Below are 16,312 nucleotides of genomic sequence, written 5' to 3'. Positions count from 1 at the left end.
AAAATCCTCAAACAAGTTGAAAATTTTCATTTCTCATAGGTGGGTGTGGGGGAGGGGGGTTGAGCAGATGAGATTAAAAAATTATGAACTACTAATCTCATAGCACAATGTTTGAGCTCCTGTTATGCGATACACGAGTCATTTTGAGCCTGATATGGGCTTAGCGCCTACGCGAGTCAGTCACTAAACCTTGGGGTACATTGATATTGTGCCACCCCCCCCATCACCCTTCATAAAGTGGGGGGCATTCTCCCTGTCCCCCTCCCAATGATTGACGCCCCTGCTTTTAGCTCCAAATTTTCCTCCTTTTCTCTCTTTTTCAATTTTGACTTGTTTCTTCGAAATTTTAACGTTTATCACAAGATTCCCTATACGTGTTGTTTAAACATTTGGATAGAATATCTCGACATTTACATGTTTTAACTATAAAATTTTTAATCTGGAAATTTGATATTGTGTAATAAATTTGCGACGGTTTACAAAAGAAAATTGGCGTTCTAGATCGAAATTAGTTTTCCTTTTATCTCAAAATTCCGATGTGTGAACCCCAAATTTCAACGTGTTATCATAAAATCTCAATATTTTATGCCTTTATTAGATGTTTTATAACAAGAAAAATAATAATAATCGCAAAAAAAGCGAAATTGTTTACTTTAACATCACGGCTCGGGCATACGGGCCAAAATGACAAATAACGGAAACCATATGGGTTTAAGGCGGAGTGTATAGCCTACTGGTTAACGCCGGCGTCTCCCAGTCATGAGATCCCCGGTTCGATTCCCCGCCGACAGCAATGTGTGTCGTCTGGCAAGGGTGTTGTTCAATAACAACTTCCTGACATGGACGTTAAATGGATGTGTGCCGAGAGATTGGCTTCGGTCAGCTTGCGAGTCTACAAGCCTCAATGGCTTCTTTCGCGGGTTCCTGCTTGCAGGAAGATCACATATACATACATACATATACATACATACATACATACATACATACATACATACATACATACATACATACATACATACATACATACACACATACATACACACATACATACACACATACATACACACATACATACATACATACATACATACATACATACATACATACATACATACATACATACATACATACATACATACATACATACATACATACATACACAACATTATAGAACATCAACGCCAAAGGTCACGTGATCAGAGGAGGTCGCTGGACAAACTGGTCTGAAATTGTGCGAACTCCTCCCAAAACGTAAACCTCATGATGGTACCCCCCCCCTCTTCCCCTTTCTTCGTCACCGCAGTGCAAGTATGGCGCATGAAGATATTTCGCAACTAGTTGAATGAGCAGAATCAAACTGCAGTTCCCACCCCTATAGGCAGAGATATCAAATCCACGAATGACTTCACTCAACAACACTTCAAAAGCACTTATTTTGAAAGGGTCAATAGTAATAAATATGTTTCCTAGCGTCATTTTATTAAAGTACATACATAAATTGCTGAGCGTCGTCACTTGGGCATAGGCCTATACTTCATTTTGTAAGAATAACCAGAGGTTATGGAAGTAATCTCCGTTTTTAATTTTTTTTTTTTTACTTATTTGTTTAGCCTACGCCGTAGCATGGTTCACTCGTCGCCTGCACCTTTGAAAATGTCTCCTTTATGAGTAAATATGAAAACATAAAAAAATGTTACTGATAATATCTGCAACGAAAGCAAGTACTGAAAAAATTAGACATCCGTTTTTGTTATAATATATCATTGTAAGATTTACCATTGTGACCCATTGCATAGCTTATAATTATATAGTCTATGAATTTGTTTGACGGTGAGCGTCGGTTTATGAAATAAAAGTCAAAAGTTAATAAAACTGAGAATATTAGTTTCTATGGTTACTAGTTTATTTCAGTATGCTATTACGACGAAACAACAATACCCTTCCTTAAGTATTGGCTAATTAACACACTATAATACTGATTGACTTCTTCTCATTATTTTTCGCTCCTGTGCAGCTATTATTATCATAATAAAATCGTAAACAACGTGGAACATATTATTTCTTTCCATATTTGCCGGCTACGCTTTCTCCCTTTTTATCTTAATTTGGGGATTTGGTTAAACTGTTCATTTGCTGTATGTAGATATAGAATAAATGGATTTATGTATCCTGTGTTTTTATGGTTTTATTTTTGTGTGTTTTTGGTTGTTTCCATTTTGAAGACAACCCAATTGGGAACTCTTTTTACAAAAATTATGATCCCTAGAGAAAGGCATTACGTTTTCACTTAATGTAATTAAATAGTTGAAATTATTGTCATAAGCATTTCATGCTAGTAAATTTGTTGTAGTGATACTTTGGGCTGAGCCGTATACAGTTAAAGCAACACTTTTGGTTGTTTGTGCTACAATCTGCCCATCGTTGTACCATACATGAACGAATTGGAAAAATATTTTTTCTTCATTAACATTTGTACAACCGCTATCCAAAACGCCCCTCTTGAATTTTCAAGGTATTGGTAGGCCTATAGTTAAAACATTTCTCAGTTTGTACCTTGAGCAGAGAGTCCTGACAACTCCTAGACATGAGTAGACTTGAAGCAAACAGGTGTGACGTCATAGTTGCAAACCGTGAGAGCAAAACGTTTATAATTTTCACTTTTGTTGTTTTGATCTTGCCATGGGTTGGACAGGGTTCCACCTTTTGCTTCATAGTGGATGGGAAGCTACCATTACTGCCAATTAAATGTAGCGATATTATTCGAAATTACATCATTATTAAAGGAAAACATAAACCATTCAATTGTTTGCATCATGTTCACATTTATTATATGCAAACCATGTTAACTACATTATGTTGTTATCCCGAAAATGAAACATAAGAGTCCAATATAAAATTCACCAGAATACTTTAATAAATTATATATTTCTATATATATATATTTCTATATATATATATTTCTATATATATATATATATAAAATATATATATATATTTATATAAAGCTTCCGCTTCCATCACAAACATAATTTTTTTAATTCCGCGTGGACTACACTTTATAGAAGCACGGTCGGACCATGGCAACACAGGCCTAGCGCTATCAGTCCATATACCATCAGTTTTCTACAATAACACTCATCTGTCATCCACCCCCCCCCCTCCATCTAGAAAATGTATAATAATCACAATCATAAATGAATAAAACAAGTAAATAAAAACCCGCTGGTTGTTCCCGGTAGAATTTTATTCCTAGGTTGGGAACCTCTGCTCTAGGAAGGCGAAAATCGCATCATCAGTGACGAAAATTAGGTAAAAATCATTGCAAATCAAACAGAATAATACATAAGAAAAAAAAACTGTAAGATATTATGACGAAACAGCAATGATGTTTCTAGTGTTAGATCATATGAACAACACAGGACATATTGTGATGCCATTGAGGGGAAGCGGGGGGGGGGGGGGTTGTACAAAAATTGAAATTTGATGATGTAGACCTATAAAAGTCACTGCTACGGCAGTCCAGGTTGTACGTCTATGTATTTCTAAATTTGTAGGATGACATATTTTGTCAAATTAATTAAAGCGGCTAACCTATATAGTCTAACGCCGATACTATTAGGTCATACCCTAAGATGCCACAAAAGACTCAATTTATGGACAACGAGAGACATTTTAAAGGTCTACGGGCACCTATGAACAACATTATCCTAAGCACTCTAATAGGCATTAAAAATCATGAAAATAGCTGCAACTCCCATCAAAATCCATCAAAAATGGACAATTTTAGACAGTCTTTTCTCAAGTCTAGTTTTATTTATGAATACACGTTAGTTAATTATGCATATTGCTGAATGTTAAGGGAGTGACTGCCTAATTGTCTGTTATGTTATCCCTTTTCCATTCACAACCTTAGTTTCAAGGACACTGAACACTGGTTTGTGGGCCTAAGGAGATGTGTTGTCGTCTTTGAAAAGGAACATCACATTATTCAAGTGATTGTAATTAGGGGTTAACTTATTAATTGCTAAAATAAGAAATTTTGATGAGTGCAACACTTCACGTCATAGGTTTGCACTAATTTAATGGGTTTCCAAGATTTATGAAAACTTCAAATGTGTATATCTTGGAAACGAAAAGAGCTTTTCGAAAAAATATAAACAGATTTGGAATGAAATTATCACACACAACACATATACTGAATATGGGGCAAATTGGCTATATAGGTGTACGTAGTACTGGAAGGGGGCAAGTACCTGGGTTGTTCTTCACAAATATCTACTTCATATAAGACAAAGATGAAGTTTGGCTGTACATTTTAGTATATTTCGTCAAAATGTCATGAATCTGACAGTGATAGCATTTTCATTATTTCTAACCATCTTGAAAAAGTGTCAAAAATCTAAGAAAAGACATTTGGACAGAAATAATGATGATAATACTACTACTTCTACTACTACTACTCCTACTTATAATAATAAGTATAATAAAAATAAAAATATAATAACCATAATATAATATTAATATTAACAATATAATAAAATATAACAATAACAATAATATTATAACGTTAATAATAACAATAATAATAGTAAGAATAATAACAATGATACTTATAACAATAATAATAACAGCTGCAACAATAATAATACAGTTGTTATGTAGCACATAAATTTAATAAAAAACATTTAAATGCTCTTAACAAGTAAGAGAAAAAGAGAAGAGTAATAACAGTTGAAAAAGCAATTTTAAACAGGTAACATTTAAGTTTGGTTTGAAAGAAGAACTGGTGTGATGCATGCTCTTGTTTCCGTGAGAGGGAGATAAGACTAGCTGCATGCAGAGGTTTGCATTCGCTGAAAGTTTTCAGATGTCTTCAGATGAGTGGTAAACCGATTCGGAGATTTTACCGTTTTTTTTTCTCATGCACAGGACACTCCACGGAATAAGTTATTTATATGGGATGTAATGTTTAAGATAGCACCGAGATTTGCGAGCAGATTTTGTTGATTGTGATTCGAAACACCCGCACTAGTTAGATGAGTAATATGGGAGACGTTCAATTTTGATATGACATAAAAAAATTACCATTTTTGAAAGTTATAATACAATCTTGAAAATACTGCATTACTTGAAAAAGACCGCGCCTCCACATAATTTTGTGTACGGGTTAACACCGTTTTGTACTGATTTATTATAATTGATTTTTCAAGTTCTGTCAGGATGGTTGGTTCCCGTGTACATAAGTCGTAAGCTTGGTTTGGTTTTTCAAGGCTTCTGTATATTTCCTTTCTGAATGGTAATGAATGAATCTATAGTACTCGTCGCCGTTATTTACATATAACAGAAAACTACTTAGACTCACGACGAGCACACATAAAATTACGGCAGCTTATAAGAGCCATGAAGATAAAATGAAGAAATGAAGATCTCTACACTTATAGGTTGAAAATGTTCAGATAAATGGATAATATTATGTAAAAGCTGCAATAAAGAGGTATTACCTAGCCGCGAAATATACACCACCAGGTCCGACAAGATGAAGCGATATCTTGGCTTCTCGAGAAGATTAGGGGTCAGGTAGATGCAACCCTTGGTGACCTGCGGTCAGTTAGGCGGCACGGGTAAATATGGGATGAAATATTAATTTTTATTAATTTTTCATTCACATAACATAGACGGAAGAAAATGAAGACATAATTTTCCTGGCTCTCGTCGGCCCTGATGATGTCGGCAGCGGATGATCTGTCCACCGAGATGCCATTGGTGGCAGTAACAGTAATGACGCAATGGCAATACAGATCTCTGCGGTGTCTCTTGAACTATATTACTGAATAGTATGGCAATTGCAAGAGTGTACAGGCTACTTGTTATTAAAGCGAGACGAATTTTTGGGGCTATTACTGATGACCTTTCATTTGGCTTGAGTTAGTTTCGATCTCGTGATTGTGTAATCGAGCAACATAGGTTCATTATGATGACGTCTTAGCAGAAACGTTGCAATACCGGTACAGCGCCATCACAGCACGGATAAATGGGTTAATACTGTTACTGAATTCAGTCACCAAGAAGCACAATAAGCTATAGTTGTCAAGAGATGGGACAACAATGACAGTTCGTTTTATTCATAAAATCTTAAAATCTAATTCATAAAATGCTTATCATAAAATCTAAATCTTAAAATCAAAACTCCAAAATCTTAATCTTAAAAATCATAAAATGTAATCATAAAATTAGAGGACTCTTAAAGGTCTTCAAAAGACATTCGAAGACAGTTAACACCACTGACAAGACACTATAATACATTACAAGACCGAAGAAGACCCTAAAACAGCCACAGGAGACCTCAGTGGACATGATAAGACTGAAGAAGACACCAGAAGCTGCTGAGAAGATCTCAGAAGACATCAGGAGACACAAATAAACTAAAGAAAACACAAGAAGACACACGAATACACCAGAAGACCAGACGACTTCTGAAGACATCAGCAAGAAAAGGAAGCTCTTTGCGTCTTTTACTATGATTTTCTCAACCTCAATGACACCATGATGCCATAACGACATACATAACTAGCTTATCTACTCAAATCTAACTTCAATTGGTGGCATAAAAGTCAAAAAATTACAACTTTGAACGTTGTTTTCTCGAAGATATCTTCCGTTAGGGTCGCAGTAAACCCCGCCCATAATATGAATATTTAAGTTCTATGAACGTCTTTGAATAATGAGGTAAATAATTTTCATTTTGCTTGCGTCGGAAGCAGCCCAGTACACCAATATGTACTACAGGTAGCATACGCCCATTAAAGGCCCCATTGACTTACACACTAAATCACAAAAGTAATGTGGTCTCTAAGTCTAGATAGAAGTTCTCACTAGCTTGATAGCTGACAAGTTGGCCTTTTATTGCAACATCACTTTTCCGTATCATGACAAAGCAGTTTTTTTGCTATTCGAGCCTGACGTTTTCGTCACTTGTAACAAACCTCTCCACTTAGTAGTAAACAATACTCATACGCTGCTTCTGCATGGGAGGCCTAAACGGGTATAAAGTTGCCTCAATTGACCCAATTTTTGCACCACATGTATTTACATTCATGCTCTATTGCTCTTCAACATGCAAGCCACAAGAAACTAGATCCTGATTTATAACGTATAAGAAAAAGATGTTTTCCTACTACATTTTGGAACTTTTTCCTGAGATAGGAGAACATCCGGGCGGATTGATATAGACTCTAATAGGAGTATGTCACCTTGATAACGACCCAACTTTTTCGGATTGCTGTACATGAATCTGCTTTAAGCAACGGCTCATAAATAAACATATTAGCTATTGACTGATTGGTTGAATTCAAACTAGTGTAGAGGGGAGACTGTATGCGATTAATTTTAAATGAGGAATGAGTGCCTTCTAAACACGTCTTTTCGTGTCTTCTAATGTCTTTTAGTGTCTTCGAGTGTTTTCTAATGTCTTTCTGTGTCTTCAAAAGCCAATTTAGTAAATTGAAGTAAATTGTTACAAGAGCTATATAAATATCTCACACTTTACAGTCTCTTTAAAGCAACGGGCCCTGATGGGACGAGATAGTTGCAATTGATTTTTAAAGAAATCTCGAGATCACTGACTTTAATCACGTTGCAAACAAAACCTTATTTGTTCTTTCAAGATTATGAAACCAGAACTGGCGAAATTAAAAAGGTTTCTACATATCTAATTGCAACTAATTAGTATGATTTAAGAGAGGGACAAATAAACAGCACATGGTATTTCAATTCAAATTTACATTTATTTCTCATATTTTTGTACAAGATTAATACAAAAATTATTATATAGAGCATAGTTGCGAAATGAGGGGAAGGGGGGGGGGGTGCTACACCGAAACTTCTTTGTCTGGGTTTCTGATCCAGTCTATAGGTAATATTTTACATCAAGGTGTGAAGAAACCGTGACGACCATTTTTTTCAAGAAGTTTATTGTGAGCAAACTAGTAACTTTAACTGTAACTATTATCGATGGCAAGCCGCAAATATCGAAAATGCATCAAAGCTGTATTCCCACTGAGACTGCCCAGTTGATTCATTTTGTAGTTGTTGCTTTCAGATTCTATTCGCAACTGGATATTTAGCATATTCAGCCGATCTATTAGAAGTATTGATGTCAAAGCGAAGCTTGTAGTTTCTCTGGTTCGTCAAGTAATGAAGCTTTTCATTCCTAACCATAAGTTCTCGCTGGCACCAAACACTTTGTACACTTTGTACGCAGTCCAGTTTTGATAAAAACTAATAGAGTTATCGGTACGACGTTGAAACACCTGAAAAGATAGGAGATACAAAATAATGAAAGAAAGATAAATATGGGAGTAGTTGAAACATGCTAACAGACGTGAAGATAAGAGCAGTTTAGCATTGAAATATCATGACTTTTTTTTGTTTTTTTTTGATATTTTTATGTAGCAACGTCCGTCTTCGGAATGCGGTATGCTAAGTGTGACGTCAAAGAAAGGGTGTAATTTAAATCAAAGTGCACATTAAGCATAATTAAAGTGATTTCTTCTATGATCACATGATATACGTACTGCGTGTGTTATGCTACGGGACATACATAGAATCGTGCCTGTTGGTTCAGTAGTGACTGCAGTGGCTGGTTGCTTTGATTCTTGCATTGTCTTAACTATAGTAAACAGTATAGAAAGGATGTTTATGGACAATTTTGCATAATTTTAAATGCTGTAAAGTGCGTTAAATTAAATGGAAATAGAATTGTGTTGAATTAAGCCCTCTTTCTGGTTATTTTGCACTACAGTTTGGACTATAGACATACATATATTGTTTCGCAAGAAAGTGAATATCATAAACAATACAAATAAATTAACAACTTAATTTTTAACGTTTACCCCTCTAACCAGATTATAATATGTCCGTGTATCATAATTTACAAATCGAGTGGTCTTCGTCATGATGTTATCTTAACAGACCACACTGTAGATAAGCGCATGTTTAAAAAGGCTGTCCTTATAGAAATAATGTTGCTAATAATGCGAAAATTGTAACCAATAACAAATTAAACAACATAGACGAAACGAAACGAAACGTCAAAACATAACTTTAGTCATAGGTATTAGTTCTCGTACTGGAAACCCGAGTCAATATATGCTCTACATGTTACAATATCAGGAACGTCGTCTCGGTATGATGGCCAGTTTTGTGGTATAACTTTAGATAACTAATCCATTTGTCAGTTTTGTGACGTTGTTTTCCTGGTAAAAATATCTAGAACTAGACTACAGCTCTGACAAGAACTGTAACGTAATCAGTCAGTCAATTAATAATGTGCTGTGTAACGACTGCGCAAATTAAACCAAGATATGGGTATGGCGTTAGGGAATATTTGAAGTCTTTACAAAATTTGAATAAAAAGCAAACGGTTGTGTTTTCAACGACATTGGATGATATTATATTTGGATGACTGGTGTATACATTCTCCCGTACATTGCGACACCCCCATTTGATCGCTAACAGCAGATGAATCGATTTGTTGGATAGTCTGCCTAACTTATTACGCGATAACAGTTAGCCTAACCTTAGACTTAGCCCTGAGTCTGCACTAACGTTTCGGATCAGTCTACGATTAAAAGAGGTCAACTTTACACTTTAACAAACCCAAATATCGTACGCAAACTACAGTATACTCTGTATTATATATCTTATAGATCAAAGGGTGATGAAACACTCAAACCCGGCCATTAAGTAACATAGGATTGTCATTAATCAATACCCTTAGGAAATGTAAACACAGCATATATCTATATACCACTCGGTGACTATAATATCACAACAACTCCAAATAGATATACATATGTTAGTAAAAAATATAGATAGGCCCATTGATAGTTTATATTTTCCAATCAACTAACTGTTATTTAGACCGCGACATAATGTAGGGATGGGAAATTATTTAATTATTCAATCAGCTCAAAGCATCATAAAAGTGAATTAATCTCGAAGAATCCTTGCTCGAAATTTGCAAGATTTGGTGAAAGCTGCCTTTCTCACGCTGCTCTGGTTTCACAAGGTTGACAATATAAGCCATTAGCAAAATTTCAAGACTGCTGCCATTTGTCTAAGAATGATGTGATATGGAAAAGTGGAATTCTACATAGTTAACCGAGCAGAAACAAACTTAGAACAGAACAGAATGTACTCTACGTATGCCCAAACCCATCGACCAATACAGCTTGACAACTCCACGGGAGACTTAAAAAGTCTAAACACATTGTTATTTTGTTAAAGATAAAATAGAAAGAAAATGGCATACGTAATTCTTATTATCCTGACAAAGATACTTCCGGCTTCCGTCGTATCGATGATGATAAGTGCCAGATTAAAAATAAATGAAACAATTTATTTCTCTTCATTGTGTTCTAAGTTGACCGTTCTACTTTGTCATTGATGTTCTCCGTTAGGCTTTGATTGACCGGGTTAAATGCTGTGATGTCTTTAATATAGACTACGTACCTTTTTCTCAAAAAATATATATGTATTTAATTTAAAGCTGCTTAGACGAATCGAATAAGTATCAACATCAGAGCACGAATTGTACAACGATCTTGTGATTACGTCATCGACGGTATTAATATCAGTGACGGAAGATCAGCTTTAGTCAATTAGGTTTACATTTAGTTATCTTCATTAGAATTAGACAATAAATCAATCTTCCAGCAATATGTAACGTATACTTATACAGGAGATAAAACTTGGCGTATAGCGTCTCCCTTTCTATTCAGTAATACATTTTCAATGCAGTTTATTTGCTTTAGTTGATAACATTTTATTTATTCCCAGGTAAAGCAAACGCGCTATTGTTATACTAGAAAGACTCTTTATGAATTCGAAGAGTAATATAAAAAGATATTGAATGTTCACAAAATATCACTGAAACGCAGATTCTCGTTATTTGGAGCAATGAATGGAGTTGAAGTGTAAGCATTGTTATGACTCTGAAGAGAGAGACTGGTTAATTACCTACCTTACTGTAGATACATTATTGTTAAAATTGATTGAAGCAAATCATTTAAAAAAAATATGACTGGGAAGTTTAATGACAATTATTCAACGAGCACCATTTTTTTCTTTGCACTTTCAAGTTCATTCTTATTAAACAAATATCAGTATACCAATATAATGTAGATAAAAAATTGGTTCAAAATGTTGGTTATAAGCCTTGGAAATCAAGATTTATCAATTTCAATTCAATGTTTGAATATGCCAATATGTCAAATGACATGTATTAATGAAGTAGTGCAATGGGTATTTTACCTAACACAGTAACTGTGGATATATCTCTACCTTTAGTTTTCTCTATAGTTTCAGTCTTCATAAATGTCATTTAATTATGATGACGTTTGTGCTATTTGCATAAATTATGCCTTATTTTTTGACGGCGGGGTATATTGTGGGGCAGGTTGCTATAAGTAACTTCACAGTTAATTGGTTAAAATAATCACTGCATTAAGTTAGTAATATTTGTAGACCTCTATGAAGATACAACGAGAAAAATAAACTAAATTTGATACTTTTTCACTAACACAACAATGTAGTATTGTTAAGTTGTAAAGTTGATATAATGGTGCTTCGTTCAGAGCAAGCACGGGTTTGTTTTTCACTTCCAATAAACGCCGTTCGATTAATCAAAACGGAGTAGTAAATTTGATATACATCTCATAGCCAATGTATGGACAATTTTTCTTTTATTAAAGGGAATATAGAAAACTTACCACTCCTACACGTACATATATTTTTAACTAAATGTTGGAAAGGAAATGTTGCGTTGATTGGCTTCTCTTCATTATTGGAAGACAGTGAACATACTAACGCCTAGATGGAGAGATGGATAGATAGATAGATAGATAGATAGATAGATAGATAGATAGATAGATAGATAGATAGATAGATAGATAGATAGATAGATAGATAGATAGATAGATAGATAGATAGATAGATAGATAGATAGATAGATAGATAGATAGATAGATAGATAGATAGATAGATAGATAGATAGATAGATAGATAGATAGATAGATAGATAGATAGATAGATAGATAGATAGATAGATAGATAGATAGATAGATAGATAGATAGATAGATAGATAGATAGATAGATAGATAGATAGATAGATAGATAGATAGATAGATAGATAGATAGATAGATAGATAGATAGATAGATAGATAGATAGATAGATAGATAGATAGATAGATAGATAGATAGATAGATAGATAGATAGATAGATAGATAGATAGATAGATAGATAGATAGATAGATAGATAGATAGATAGATAGATAGATAGATAGATAGATAGATAGATAGATAGATAGATAGATAGATAGATAGATAGATAGATAGATAGATAGATAGATAGATAGATAGATAGATAGATAGATAGATAGATAGATAGATAGATAGATAGATAGATAGATAGATAGATAGATAGATAGATAGATAGATAGATAGATAGATAGATAGATAGATAGATAGATAGATAGATAGATAGATAGATAGATAGATAGATAGATAGATAGATAGATAGATAGATAGATAGATAGATAGATAGATAGATAGATAGATAGATAGATAGATAGATAGATAGATAGATAGATAGATAGATAGATAGATAGATAGATAGATAGATAGATAGATAGATAGATAGATAGATAGATAGATAGATAGATAGATAGATAGATAGATAGATAGATAGATAGATAGATAGATAGATAGATAGATAGATAGATAGATAGATAGATAGATAGATAGATAGATAGATAGATAGATAGATAGATAGATAGATAGATAGATAGATAGATAGATAGATAGATAGATAGATAGATAGATAGATAGATAGATAGATAGATAGATAGATAGATAGATAGATAGATAGATAGATAGATAGATAGATAGATAGATAGATAGATAGATAGATAGATAGATAGATAGATAGATAGATAGATAGATAGATAGATAGATAGATAGATAGATAGATAGATAGATAGATAGATAGATAGATAGATAGATAGATAGATAGAGATATATTAATGTTTAGAATGGAACGTCATACTATTTTAGACAATGTAGATTTAAACTACTCACTTAGTACACTCAAACCATATGTAGCTTATAGTATATCAACTGAAATATGCATCAGTCTGTTGAATATTAATTAATATTATGAACAGGTTTCTTTTATGTCATTTCTCCTTTATTCACAGTGTTGATAAATCCTGGTTTCTCATAGCAACCTACGATTTATATTATTTTCATTAATCTTCTATTTTGCTTTTCATAATGTCGTCTTGTTTGAACTTTTCTATGAACTGTCGATGTTGTGTTTGTTTGTAATATTCATTCCAGTTTTTATCATATCCTCATTTTCATGGATTTATTTTTTATGCATTATGTACGGCTCATTTGCAAAAAAATGCATTAACAATGAGGGAATCAACTGTTAGTTTCAATTAATACGAAACATAGATTTGTTGGCCATCAGGTTATTTAAATATGTACGAAAATACGACTGTACACAATCCGGATGAATAGTATCCATCTCCAACTTTCAATGAATAAAGCAGCGCTGTATTAAAAAAATGATTGTGATCATATCAAGTTTAATTTATAATTTGTTCATATCAAAGTAACATAGGAAGGAACAAAGATTAAAGAAATAGATTGTCAGATTGGAGAAAAGTCCATGTCTGCTCTTCTAATGTCTAATAGTTTGCAACACATGTCTTGATAAAATTTGATGTCCCCGACTGCGTTCCCTTTCGGTCACCCCTTTCCCTCTCCCCCTCTCCCCACGGAAAGGACTGTTACCTGACTGCATAGGCGGTTGCTCGATCACTTTGGTATATCATGAACAACGGTTTCAAATTCCCTATTAGTGACATTCTTGTCAGGATAAGGTAATGATCTACAGCCAAATATGTATTTATTCAAATCAGGTAAATTCAATTATACAATATATTGACCATTCTTGGACTTGTGTTTTTCTCGAATGGTGAATGTACGATTCCGAGACCTTCACAACCTCGCGCAAGTCAGTGAATAATGAACTCGCGATTAAAATTGACATTTAGTAATATGAATAACTAAATAAGAAAAATATCCTATAACCGACGAGAATACGGATAGATTAAACCTGGAAACAACTCTGAGGTAGCATGCTCCATACAAATACACTAGTTGACTTACTGTACATACTGTAAATCGCCTATAACTTTATAGGTCTCTAAGTCCTGTGATATGTCGTTTCACATGTGACGTATCATCATTCTTTAAGACACTTAGGTCACTAATTTTCCGTTTGTTGCCACTTTAGTAAATGTAAGACAGAATTAAATATTAATTCTTCCAAGTCAGAGCTTTGAAAGGTAATTCAACGTTTTTGTATTTAACCACCTGATACACACAGAGGATAGATTTACTATTGTAAATCCAGTTCGATGCATTTGTTGGGATTACAGATATCCTTAGTTCTTACTGTAAACCTAATATCACATCATACCGATTGAACATATTTATAGACACGATCCAGCTTTAACTGTGGCACAAAACTTTAATATGGATAATAGTTACTGTAATCTCTGTGTGAATCAGTTGTTTTAACTTGAATTAAGTTCATAAACGTACGTGCTCAAAGAATACGTCTATACCATCAGAAGTGTTACAGAAATTTGACGTATAAGCCTAGCAGATTTCTTACTGTTAATATGTTTCGTTCTGTATTGAGCTCGGGCTGTTTACTATTCTTATTTTGATTTCCCCGCCTCGGGCCCCAGAACTTTAACCCTTTTCTCTTTAGATCTAAGGAAGCTCACCGTGTTTTCCCAGTAGTGTAGACAGTTTTCCAAAACAAAAAGGAAGCCGCTTCATGCGTGCACGCGCTTCGGCATACATTTAGATGTTTCTATGGAGAAACTAATCTAAAGTATAAAAAGATCGACATACCTTTAAATACTATGACCTTTCACCGTTCAGATCCTGGGTTGTTGCTAACGCCGGAATCCTCAGGCTAAGTCAGCTGGTGTTGAAGTTACCAGACTCTGTATAAGATCGAAGGCTAGATGCTAAATGATGGCGCTATGACGCTAAATAATATACGGTTCCCGCGATCCAGTGGCTTCCAGTAAATAAATGGTGTATGCTGTATGGCATAAACGCTTTCGCGACCGAATAGCTTCCAAGTACTAAAATGGTATATGGAATAACGCGTAAACACTCTACGAATCGGTGGCGAATATTTTCGCCAGCCCCTTTTAGAAGTGTTGATGCTCACGCTACATCTAGGTTATAATAAAATATAAGTCCTCGCTCGGCGCGATGGCTATAGATAAGTAAAAGTAGGTAAGGCGGACCTACGTATAAGTGCTATAGGTAGAATCAAAAGTAGGCTATATATAATTAGTAACGCTAAAATGTTCCTCGAAGTTAAGTTGAATTTAAGGTTGGATAAAGTGTCCTCGGGTAAAATCCACAGATAAAAATAAACGTTCTGTGAAAAGATCCTTAAATATACTAAGATCCGAGAATCAATCGCTGTAGCCTGGTCGTTCGCTACAATATATATACGGGTGGCCAAGTCAATCGCTCGCGTCGCTCGTCGGTTGTGCCCACGCTTCCTAAAAACTTTCCAACCCCTGAAAATCAGGGACTTCCGGAAACCCGTCACGGAATGTTCAATTCTAAAGGAGGGTGGACGAGACTAAATCACTACATACATCAAAAACATAAAAGGGGGTCACCGAGTTCAGCTATTCAAGCTACTTGGTATAAAAAGGATTGGTTTATTGTTCGTAAGAGGCAGACGCCCAAAAGTTGTGAAAGTAGTCAGTTAGCGCTAAGTTGCAATCGTTTACTGCAATATTACTCATGTGTACTCTCTACACGGATCTCTACTGTGATACTTGTGTATCAAGGAACCGTTATTGTGTTTCCTGGCTCTACAAAAGTTGTGAAAGTAGTCAGTTAGCGCTAAGTTGCAATCGTTTACTGCAATATTACTCATGTGTACTCTCTACACGGATCTCTACTGTGATACTTGTGTATCAAGGAACCGTTATTGTGTTTCCTGGCTCTACCTGGTGACCGGTGATTCTAGACATTTTACTTGGTAATGATTTTCATTTGTTTTCTTTTATGTGTTTAGGGAACTTGGGAATAAGCCGTTAGAACCCGTCAATGTTATATCGACCGTGTCAGTGAAGTGAACCAATTAACGATAGTATATTTGTTTGTCTATCTATCTCGACCAAATATAATATTG

At 34.5% G+C, this 16,312-nt stretch overlaps 1 long non-coding RNA gene across 1 annotated transcript; it reads right to left on the bottom strand.

Annotated features, from left to right (window-relative positions):
• Window positions 1–8,254: 8,254 nt before the first annotated feature.
• LOC139973980 (uncharacterized) lies at window positions 8,255–15,758 on the bottom strand. Its single transcript, XR_011795360.1, has 3 exons — window positions 14,868–15,758; window positions 8,574–8,668; window positions 8,255–8,309 (listed from the first exon to the last, which is right to left on the bottom strand). It is a non-coding gene; the product is annotated as an uncharacterized lncRNA (long non-coding RNA).
• Between the last annotated feature and the right edge of the window lie 554 nt (window positions 15,759–16,312).

This window comes from Apostichopus japonicus, chromosome 9 (assembly GCF_037975245.1).
Source record: "Apostichopus japonicus isolate 1M-3 chromosome 9, ASM3797524v1, whole genome shotgun sequence".
In the NCBI taxonomy this organism is placed as follows: domain Eukaryota; kingdom Metazoa; phylum Echinodermata; class Holothuroidea; order Aspidochirotida; family Stichopodidae; genus Apostichopus; species Apostichopus japonicus.
Note: the sequence above shows the minus strand (reverse complement) of the source record. Positions and strands in the feature narration are given on the sequence as shown.